We start from the raw sequence: 9741 nt of genomic DNA, 5'->3' as shown, positions 1-9741 counted from the left end.
AGAAGAAGAGGAGAGAAGAGAAGAGGATGATGAAGAAAAAGAGGATAATGAAGAAGAAGAAGAGAAGAAAAGGATGATGAAGAAGAGGATTATGAAGAAGAAGAGAAGAGGAAAGAAGAGAAGAGAAGAGGATGAAGAAGAAGAAGAGGATGATGAAGAAGAGGAGAGAATAGAAGAGAAGAGAATGATGAAGAAGAAGAGGATGATGAAGTAGAAGAGGAGAGAAGAAAAGGATGAAGAAGAAGAGGATGATGAAAAAGAAGAGAAGAGAATGATGGAGAAGAAGAGGATGATGAAGAAGAAGAGGGGAGAAGAGAAGAGAAGAGAAGAGAAGAGAAGAGAAGAGAAGAGAAGAGAAGAGAAGAGAAGAGAAGAGAAGAGAAGATGAAAAAAGACAAGGATGATGAAGATGATGAAGAGAAGACAAAGAAGAGAAGAGGATGAGAAGATGAAGATAATGAAGAAGAGATGAAAAAGAGAAGAGAAGATGAAAGAAGAAAAAAGGAAGAGGATAAGAAGATGAAGATGACGAAGAGGAGACGAAGAGAGCAAAAGAGAAGAGAAGAGAAGAGGATGAGAAGAGAATAGAAGAGGATGAAGAGAAGAGGATGAGAAGATGAAGATGATGAAGAGAAGAGACGAGGAAGAGAAGAGCAACAGAATAAGTGAGAGTCATGTGAAGTACAGCAGAAGTGAAGGGCCAGAAGAGAAGAGAAGGTAAATGACTTTGACAGGAGGATAATGAATCATGAGTGTGTGAATGAGCGTGATTATGATACAATGGCTCACTGTGTGTTGTCTGATTGCACAGGTATCCTCTCATCAGTCCACAGGGCTCAGTCTCACACACACACAATTACACATACCAAACAACTCCACTCTTCCTTACTCTTAAACAATGGCCAATGATTTCACATCATCAGACATCGTCTCACTCCTTTAAAAAGCTCTTTAAATCTGACTGCTGTTTCATAGAGGGCAGTGCCTGACCCGTCAGTCAGCTCTCAACTTCACACAACCAAATATAGAATATGGCTTTGAATGCTTTATAGGAATGGATAGGGACTATATTGTATATGGAAAGCTGACAAAATAAAACTGAACAATAAACTATTTTCTTTGTTTTGGGTGAACTGTCTATTTAGGATAAATTCATTATGATCAAACCATTATGACTTTTGTGGATCGCAAAAGAAATGTTGACTTTTTAAAAAAAGCTTTTAAACAGCCTAAATATATCCACATCTTTTCTAAACACATACCATACATTGAATTTCTGTATGAAACAAATAGAATTGAAAGTGCTATTCATGGAAAATCCTGACATTCAGCTTCGCTCATTCAAGGTATTGTTTGAATCTCTGGTTTAACGGATTCAATCAGTTCAGAAATTGAACACTATCAATGTATAACAACTTAGAACAATGTGTATTCTAAAATTAATCTCATTAAATACATTTTCATCTTAAAAGGCATTTTCACTGACTGTATTTCTGACATGTTTTTCATGAATGTACATCAGATTGATATCAGCTCAGTCAAAGCATTTAAACTTACAGGCCAACAATGAACTATAAGGAAATAGATAACATCATGCATAACATTAGAGGGATTCACATTCCCCTTTTGATCTGGTTCATTTCTAAGACTGTGAGCAAATCTGTACATCATTCGCCTTTCCTTTTGTTCATTTTCCTTCCGCTTAGTCCCTTATCAGGGGTCACCACAGCAGAATGAACCGCAAACTATTCCAGCATATGTTTTATGCAGCTGATGCCCTTCCAGTCAAAACACCATACTTGGAAACACCCATAAACTCTCACACACTACGGCTAATTTAACTAACCTAATTCCCCTATATTGCATGTCTTTGGACTGTGGGGGAAACCGGAGCACCCAGAGGAAACACGCCAACATGGGCAGAACATGCAAACTCCACACAGAAATGCCAACTGACCTTCCATACTGACCTTTCCTTTTGTGATTTTGTCAAAACAAGATTGCAGCAAGTTTAGGCCTGGTTTACAGTACTCTAGGCATTAAGATGGGTATTGGTCAGTCAAATCAGAAGTAAATGAGGGAGACACATTTCAGTTTTAACCAGGTGTTATAGTTGGTCCAATTTTGACCACTTTCTTGACTTTTTGTTGGGAAGGGTCTGTCAACAGGTTCAATGCATTTTAATCTTACAATCATCCATTCATTCATTTTCCTTCAGCTTAGTCCCTATATTCATCAGGGGTCACCACACCGGAGTGAACCGCCAACTTATCCAGCATATGTTTTACACAGTGGATGCACTTCCAGCTAAAACCCAGTACTGGGAAACACCTATTCACACACATACACTACGGCCAAATTAATTTATTCAATTCACTTATACAGCATGTCTTTGGACAGGGGGAAACCGAAGTACCCAGAGGAAACATGCCAACATGGGGAGAACATGCAAACTCCACACAGAAACACTAACTGACTCAGCCGGGGCTTGAACCAGCGACCTTCTTGCTGTGAGTCGACAGTGCTAACCACTGAGCCACCATGTCACCCTAATAATATCATATATTGTAAAATAACCTCATACAATTCACACATTATTGCAAAAATAGAGAAAATTAAGAAATGATAAAGACAGCAGCAGTTGTGATTGCTGTGGGTACTTGTTAGAAATAGGACGTTTAAGAAATCAAGTCCCCTAGCACTTAGAAGCAACACATCCTATAATAGATAAGAGTTAAGTCAGTAAGCAAGAAGGAGGCAGTCTTTATTGACTGCACGTCATGATTTTGCCAAGTATGATGCGATTCCAGATTAAAATCTTGTGATGTTGATCCTGGAACATCATTTTTGTTTGAAATTGTAATCCATGCCTATTCCCTACCCCTAAACCCAACCATAACTGTAAATTATTCCCAAAATCAGAGGGGCATAATAGTTGGATAACAATCATGTACTATAGAAGGGCATAAACCTAACCATAAGCCTAAACTTAACATAAATGGTAAACATATCCCTTCATTCTGATTGGCTGATTGGAATGCTGTTCCAGAATCAACACAGATGTTAATCCAGAAACATATCCTGCTTTGTGAAATCGGGTTGGCGATTAACTGTTTGAATGAACTTATATTTTGAAATCAATCTGGTTTGAAAATACCCCTGGAAATAGCTAAAAGTGGACATGCTGCTCAAAACTAGATCAGAATCAGAAAGAGCTTTATTGCCAGGTATGTTCACATAAACGAGGAGTTTGTTTTCGTGACAGAGCTTCTACAGTGCTCAGCATTACAGAGACAGGACAAAAAACAGATAATTAATATATTTAAAAAATAATACAAGTAAGTAGTGAATGCAATAAGCATTTGAATTAGTGTATTCAATCCAATTCAATTCATCTTTATTTTTATAGTGCTTCAATGTAGATTGTGTCAAAGCAGCTTAACATAGAAGTTCTAGTAAATTGAAACTGTCAGTCCAGTTTTCAGAGTTGAAGTACAGTTTAGTTCAGTTCAGTGTGGTTTGTCACTGCTAAAAGTCCAAACACAAAAGAGCAAATCCATCGATGCACAGCTCCACATTTCCCATTATTATTAATAGTAGTGTTTGTCCACTTGATCAACAAAAATTTATCTTGTGAGCAAGTGTATAAAAAGAGCCTTAGATGTTCCTTCAAGTTACAAGAATCCCAGGATATTTCAACAAGTTCTAAAACACGTCGTGTCTACATTGAATAGTGCAGTACTTGAAAGCATAAAGAAAGGATAGTTTTAAAAAGAATCTGACATAGAGGAAAGCTAGTTAATAACGCACCATATCTCCAAGAGGAAACGCAAATGCAGGAAAGAAACTTTATCCGACAAACTTTTCAATCACACCTCATCAGTCCTCCTGTGCCATCTTTAATACAGCTCAGATAATGGCGTTGGTAATTGGTCACAGCGCGCTAGATTGGGAGGAAACATGCCGCGCTATTGTGCCCGTGCCTTTTGTTGTGGTTAAAAAGAGGGGAAAAATAAGATGCAATTTAGACACTTTTAAGAGGTGATCATTTCTCGCGCTTTTTTTTCCTCTTCTCCGCCAAAATCATAGTGAAATTGCTGCCTCAGGAAGACTGTAATTAAACTCAAAGTGGCTCTCCTCTGAGGCGCACACCAGGCTAAAATTAACAGGGCCCTATTAGCACTGGGAAGCACGGCGTCATCGTTGGTGAGCGCCTTTGGCAAAGAAAAACGTCCCAGCGTTCTGACTTGCTGTGAGAATCCTGACAAAAACATGACGAGCTCCAGCTGCTAATGGCTAGCTGTTTTAACGCTAGCTGTGTCAAGGATTTGATTGCTTCACTGCTGTTAAGTAAAAGTCATGCCGAATACATTGAGCACTACTTAAACTTTCCTTTAAGGTCTGAATTAACTGTACTACTTAAGATACAGTACATCAATACAAACACTTCTATGGAGAGTGTCTTTGAAGAAGGCTTATGACAAACATCAAAAATGGGCTGTTTTTGACCCCGCTGTGGCCGTTATAAGAGCCTCAGAGTGTCCTAAAAGTGTTTCAGGAGTGATGAATGTCTTAGCCAGACTCTCATGGCCTCAGGCATGATCAGACAGCAGATCTGCGCATGTTCGTCATACAAAACCAAAAGCATGCAGATGTTCTCTGCATTAAAGGTTAGCTTGTCATTTCACCTGTTCGCTTCTCACAACATAACATGTTCTGACATCTGTTCCTGCAGGATACATGAGCAATATCACACTTGTAGCACTGCGATATGGTTGTATATCAGTACTGATTCACAGCCATGTTGCAGTGCTTCACTCTTAGAAATAACTGGGACAATACTTTTCCGAACACTTTTCACTATCAGGTCCACAAATTGAATTTAAAGTATAAATTAGTACCTAAGAAATACAAATGTGTACCTCATTGTACCATAAAGGTACAAAAGTGTACCCTGTAAGGTACAAATATAGATCTGTTAGGTACAAAGGTGTACATGTTTTGTACCTTTATTTCTAAGAGTGTAGTGTGATATTGTATTTAAACAACAGTTCAACCTATTTGTGTAATCTATTTGTTGCTAGCCAAAAACCATTGCTAATTCAAAAATGTCACTTTAGATCTAGTGTTATAATTAATTCCTTGAATTATAGAGTAATGTCTTATTGATGAAAAAAAACTGAGGTTCTTGCTCACAGATAAAGATTATAATGCTGAACGGCATACACATCAGTCTGCAGAGTTCTGACTGTACTTATCTGCCGCATCTAAGTATTCACTAACATTAACCACATAGAAGCCAAATCAAATCAAACATTAGATTGCTATATAGTAAAACTACATACAACAATACAACATACAAATGAGTGAGATGAGAACTTATGATTCACTGTACCTTGTTTCCTGTGCTGGTTTAGCAGTAGTTTAAAATGTCAGAGGAAGAAATTGAAGAAATGCAGTTTATTGAACTTAATATAAAACAATATACACTGAAAAAATATATATATTTGCTGTTTGTTCAACTAATTATTAACATGAGCTGAAACACAATTCTTGGATATTCTGGGGTACTTAATTGTTGTATGTTCAATCCACTTAAAATCGTAAAAACTAGGTTAACTTAATTCCTTCATGCTGTCCCAAAACAAATTGTGTGAAACCCAACATGTTTACAGTGTAAAGATGCTAAAGAGTAAATTTGTCAAAAAATAAATAAAAGATGGCCAAGTTTGCATTTAGCATAACCTATATTTATAACATTGATTTATAACATAACATTGCAACCAAGTTTATTTGATCTGGAGAAAATAAAATTATTGCGAACAAATTTTGCCATTAGATGAACCCGTTATATTTCACATTTAACCACTAAAAAGGCATACATAAAACTCCAGAATGTGTCTGTGTGAAGCTCCAATCACCCTTCATCGAAATCATCAAAACACATTTTCAAATAGACACTATCCTTATAAATAAGCCACATATTTAAATCTAAACAATTCCTTTCTCAGCCTGAAGAAATCTCAAAAATACACTATGTGGTCCAACAATTATGTTATTTCTCAAACTATACATTTTGTCCTCTGCTTAGCACAACGTTCAGCCAATCAGATTCGAGAACCAGAAATCACTGTTGTATAAATGTCTATAAAACTCATGTGTAATGAGCAGAGACTGCACAGCTTATGCTTAATTCCTCAGAGTGGGAATAATGGTCAAATATGAACCAGCATTGGGTTAATTGTTAATTAATGAATTTAAAAATATCAACAATAAATAATAAAATGAAATAATGGTGACAAACTATTCTAAAATAACTAGAAATTGTTAAAAAATAATAATTCATCATGCTTTATCTTGCATACAGTAGAATGAACTACTAACACTAAAACCAATAATGTGATATACATTGCAATTATATACAGTATCAAAATATATATTAAAGTGTATTTGCGTTGTTCTTAGCCATATCACTAACCTAACCTTTATCATATCCCTTTTAAATATTAAAGAATTGCATTTGCAATACAATATAAATCTGATAAATATATCCTATGTAATAACTAATCTTTCTGATGAAAGATTTCACTTATTTTCATTGCTATATTTCTTTTCTGTTTTCTTTTTCCAATGAACACCCTACCAGAATGTGATGCCAATATTCATTTCTCACCATAATTCTGTCACTGTCTCCACCAAGAGGTAATTCTGATAACAACAGGATACAGTTGGTCATTGAGCCACAATAGTTTCCTGGTTGATGGCAGCCAACCTGTATTAGAAATTAGGGAGAGATTAGGTTTCACCAGATTTCAAGCTGTCCTGGTTACAGTGTAAATGTAGATTTAATATTACAGAACAATATTAATTAACAACATTTACTAAAGGTAAGGATTTGAATTTAATGTGTGCTTATTTCATGCAATTATAGTAAACGTATTGTTATCACTGCAGTATGTGCATGTAACAACAACAAAGAAAACTAAAGATTATTATTATGATGATGATTATTACTATTACTACTAATAATAGTAGTAGTAGTAATAGTAATAGCAATAGTAAAAATAAAGCAAGTTTTATTCTTACCTTTTGTCTAATGAACTCTGAAGAAGCTTGATGCACCGGTTTCATCAAAATATTATAACATGCATAAGACTCTGAAATCAATATAATAAAACTTGGACAATAATAAATAATAATAATAAATAATTATAGACTATTATAATAATAATAATAAAACAGTAGGTCTTAAATTAATAATTAATATATAATTAAAAAGGCAATCTCATTAATTAACATGATTTGCATAAAACTTAGGGAAACAATTTAAGGAAATTAACTTCATTTAATATAGATGTAGATGCATTCGTTTAGTATGTTGAACCTACCCAGTTTCATTATAAAATATTACTATGTATATTACTATATGTACCTGTACACTAATTAAGTACAATCACTCAAAGTTAATGTATGATAGTAATAAGAAATATTTGTAATCAAATGTTCATTTCTATTGGCTTAGTCTCTGTTTCAGAGGTCACCACAGCGGAATGAACCGCCAACTATTCCAGCATATGTTTTACGCAGCAAAGCCCTTCCAGCCGCAACCCAGTACTGGGAAACACCCAAACACAGTCATTCACTCACTACGGACAATTTAGTTCATTCAATTCACCTGTACCACGTCTTTGGAATGTGGAGGAAACCAAAGCACCTGGAAGAAACCCTGTCGAAGACGGGGAGAACATGCAAACTCCACACAGAAATGCCAACTGGCCCAGCTGGGACTCGAACCAGCGACCTTCTTGCTGTGAAGGTCCACTGAGCCACCGTGCTGCACCGTAATCAATTATGATAGAAAGAATACGCGAGAGGCTTTAAGAATCCCCTGACTTTAAAGGCATGAAACCACTCCACCTGCTGGCTAAATTCGATATTTTTCTTTGGTCATTTTTTATTGATAGCTACTGTTTCCCTTCAAAATAACGTTAAGCATGCTATTAGCAAACAGACCCAAACGCAAGTCATTAAGTGACTAAAGAGCTCCGGGAGTATTGATAAGACAACAGTTATGGGTAAACAGAAGACACGGCAGTCAGTAAAAGATAGCTTTATTTAGTCTGGGGCACATCTGTGTTACATCAACTTGTTAATGTTATAAAATACAAACCATCATTTCAAAATAAAAGCAGTGTCGCTTTGAAGTTTACTCTGTTTAATGCACGCCTGTCACCTTTAATAAATATTCTCTGTTTGTACAAGAACAACAACTGCTAACAAGAATGCGACAAAACAATATTTGAAACAATATATGTCATTTCTGAGAGTCAGAGGAAAGGCAGACACAACAAACGCACAGTAACCACACATTTGGAAGAAAAAAATGCAGAAACAGCTAATTAAGACAGCTGGATTAATGCTCCTCATTAGACTTGTCATTATGTTGAACGTCAAACAGCAGAGTATTATTGCACGGTCTGAGATGTTGACCACTACCTAATACTGCAGGAATCAATAGACCACTCGGAACAGATTGCTCTGTTTAGTTTAAAGTGCACCTCAATGGGGGTTAGTTTTGCTCGTCATAGACCCTTTCGGGCAGTGACACGTTATATTTGTATCCGATTGCTCATAAGAGTAATTGTACTCGTCTAAAGTGAGACAGCTCACTTCGCATGTCTGATTGGACACGTCTCGAGAGCTATCGAAACCCAAACAGAAAGCTAATACTGTGAACGGGTAGCTATTCATTATTTACATTTTGGCCCCTTTACAAGTACACAGATCCTTGAAAGAGAAGGTCTAGGTAGGAGAAGAAAAGGGTATGGAAGAACATTGGGGACAAAATCTGCAGATGAAATGAATGAAATTTGATTGTATTTTGAACATACACAGTTTGACCACTTTGAGGGAGGAAATTCGATTAAAGGCCATATAAAGTCTGATGGTGCATAAAGAGTTGGCAGTATGTTATTATGATATAGATATTAAAGGGATAGTTCACACAAAACTGAAAATTCTGTCATCATTTACTCAACCTTTACTTGTCATAAACCTGTTAGAGTTTGTTTCTTTTTTTGCTCAACACAAAGAAGATATTTTGGAAAATGTTGGAAAACAGTAACTATACTTCCATAGTATTTATTTTTTTATTTTTTTTTTCCTATGAAAGTCAATAATTATAGGTTTCTAACATGTTTATCATTTGTGTTTAACCGAAAAAGGAAACTCATAAAGCAATAGAACCACCTGAGGGTGATAAAATGATTATTACATTTAAATTTTTGGGTGAACAATCCCTTTAAGTCTGATATTTATACTACTTATTGTTGTACAACTAACTTACAATAAATGGCCACTGGATACTACATTTTGCTATATCATCAATAAACAAATTATCAAATGCATTACTTTATTTAAATAGCTACAACATTAAACCTGATTCTGAATCATTGCTTTCAGTTTTACTAAAGTTATTGTTTGCAGATGCAAAGTTCACCGTGATAATTGTCTTAGGAACTCTGATAGGACTCACCTAAAAGGTGGAAGACCACCAAGAATTATGAATCATAACCCAGCAATTTGCCTAGCGAGTTTACAGTATATGCATCACCCACCATGGTTGATTTCTAACTGCATTTTGCAGGTTGGTTGGTTTAATTTTAAAACTCTCCCAAAATTTAATTGAGTTACATATACAATATAGTCTTAAATACAAGGAATTTTCTTGGATGGTGTGCT

The sequence above is a fragment of the Danio aesculapii genome, chromosome 9 (genome assembly GCF_903798145.1).
Source record: "Danio aesculapii chromosome 9, fDanAes4.1, whole genome shotgun sequence".
Lineage (NCBI taxonomy): Eukaryota > Metazoa > Chordata > Actinopteri > Cypriniformes > Danionidae > Danio > Danio aesculapii.
The sequence above is the reverse complement of the archived record's forward strand: the minus strand, read 5'-3'. Positions refer to the sequence as shown.